This window comes from Argentina silus (assembly GCF_951799395.1).
Source record: "Argentina silus genome assembly, chromosome: 22".
NCBI classification, from domain to species: Eukaryota; Metazoa; Chordata; class Actinopteri; order Argentiniformes; family Argentinidae; genus Argentina; species Argentina silus.
The window spans coordinates 10,867,559-10,870,058 of record NC_139676.1 but is presented as its reverse complement, the minus strand read 5'-3'; the positions used below and the strand labels follow the sequence as shown (position 1 = coordinate 10,870,058).

At 50.3% G+C, this 2,500-nt stretch overlaps 1 protein-coding gene across 1 annotated transcript in view; it reads right to left on the bottom strand.

Annotated features, from left to right (window-relative positions):
* prkcaa (protein kinase C, alpha, a) overlaps positions 1-2,500 on the bottom strand; it is a 131,940-nt gene that overhangs the window by 14,205 nt on the left and 115,235 nt on the right. The window lies entirely within an intron of this gene.

The following is a 2,500-nucleotide window of genomic DNA, read 5'->3' as shown; positions in this document are numbered from 1 at the left end:
GACTTCCTCACTCCTGAAGAGACCTTCCTAACTCCTGAAGAGACTTCCTAACTCCTGAAGAGACTTCCTAACTCCTGAAGAGACTTCCTAACTCCTGAAGAGACTACCTCACTCCTGAAGAGACTTCCTCACTCCTGAAGAGACTTCCTCACTCCTGAAGAGACTTCCTAACTCCTGTCCCTCCTGCTGTGTGTTGAAGATGTCCCGTCTCTCAGATGTGCTGCAGCAGGAAGAGGAGACAGAACACGGCAGATGGCTGAACGGCTACAAGAGGGAAGCCCAGCCAGGTGACTGAGTGTTCTCCTGACATGGCCAGCCTAGCCTTGTGAGAGAATGCTAGCACGGCGGGGGGTGGACTTGCACACACACACACACACACACACACACACACACACACACACACACACACACACACACACACACACATACACATACACATACACATACACACACACACACACACACACACACACACACACACACACACACACACACACACTGTATGTCCCTTAGCTCTTTCCTTTTTTTGTTGGCCCATCCACAAAGACAAAATATTGGATCAAAAATCCCTTGTCTGTACAAACGATGGAGAGACTTCAGTCAGGCCCCATACGGGAGATTCAGCGACTAAGGAGATTTGGTGAGAACCTTATAGAAAGTTTATTGTTGCAACTTATAGCACAAGTTTCATATTCACTGTGAACAAAAGTGTAACGTTTGAGTTAAAAGGGGCCTTTCTCTATCAGAAGTGAGAGAAGTCACACTGTACGTGTAAATCTTTGTCTGTATTGAGATCTCTCTGTCTCTCTCTTTCTCTCTTTCGGTTTTCTCCCTATTCTCCCTCTATCCAACTCTCTCTTCCTCTCATGGCAATCTCTCTTTCTCAATCACCTCTTTCTCATGTCTTCCACCCTCTCCCCCCCTCCCTCCCTCTCCCTCTTCTCTCTTTTCTGGGTCAGGGTCCTGGCAGCCACTACAGTATGTATCCATTAGGAGGATGAGTAACAGTGATGACAGTGTAGTCATGGAACATGGAGGGGCTGGCCTGGGTCTGGCGGGGCAGGGAGGGAGGAGATGGAGGGAGAGTGAGGGTGGAAGAGGGGGAGCAAGGAGGGGCTGGCCTGGGTCTGGCGGGGCAGGGAGGGAGGAGATGGAGGGAGAGTGAGGGTGGAAGAGGGGGAGCAAGGAGGGGCTGGTCTGGGGGAAATGAGTACTGCTGACAAAGAGAGGGAGGGAGGGAGGGAGGGGAGGAGATGGAATGAGGGGGGAAATAAGAAAGAAAGAGAAGGAGAGCAAAAGAGAGGTAGAGGATAGGATAGATTGGACAGTCAGTAAGGGGGGCGGACAGCGACAGACAATGGTGTATGTGAGGGGAGAGAGAGAGAGAGAGGGAGGAAGAAAGAGAGAGAGAGAGGTAGAGAGGACGGAGACTGAGCATAGGAGGTTGAGGTAGGGACGAGGACACGAGTTAGCACACAGTTCATCAACTCTGCTCTGCCTCGGGACATAAATCTCTTCTCCAGCACACACACACACACACACACACACACGCCGCACGGACGCCCGCACATCCGCACATGCACACATACACACGCGCGCGCACGCACACACACACACACACACACACACACAGTAAGAAAGACTGAGAAAGAGTGTGTGTGTGTTTGTGTTAATGTGCATAATTGCAAGGCTGCAAACGTGTGTAAGCAAGCACCCATACCCAGACGCTCTGTGAGTCTGTGAGTGTATCATCTCTTCAACCCCCATTCCTACAGGCTGTCATTAGGGGTGTGAACATGTACTTATGAACACACAAGTCCTCATAATCGTTTTTTAAAATTAGTTTTTTTTTTTCTACAGGCTTCGTCTAAGCCTTGAGTGGTGCTCCTTTGACCTGGTAGATGAGGGAGAAGGTGAAATGCAGGTGAAAGGTGAAGGTGAAGGTGAAATATTTTTTTCCTCAGCTGTGAGAGAGCAGAGGGAGATGGAGGGAGCTGGTGTGCTCACTCATGCACACACGCACACGCACACTCACACACGCACACACACACACACACACACACACACACACACACACACACACACACACACACGCACACTCACACTCACCTATTGTTCGGAGTCAACCAAGCCCCTACAGTTGACCTACATGCCCTTGTCTGTGTACATAAGTCACTGTCCCTAACTCCTCCACTGGTTCCTTCAATGACAACCCTGGTCCTCTGCCTGTCAGACCTCATCCATACCTCCTCTACCTGATGTCCCTCGGGATCCTGTTGAAGGACGACTCTCAGAGGTCAGTGAAGGAGATGACAACTTGGTACAACAGGTCAAAGAGAGTGTGTGTGTGTGGGGGGGGGGGGGGGGGGGGGACTTTTATTGTTGACAGTGTCGGCGACTTTATGATGGCTTTCGTCCAATCACTTCAAAGACATACAGTGCAGAACTGTGACTGAACTAAAAGTCACATCATCATGATGTCATCGGTTACCCTGGAAAC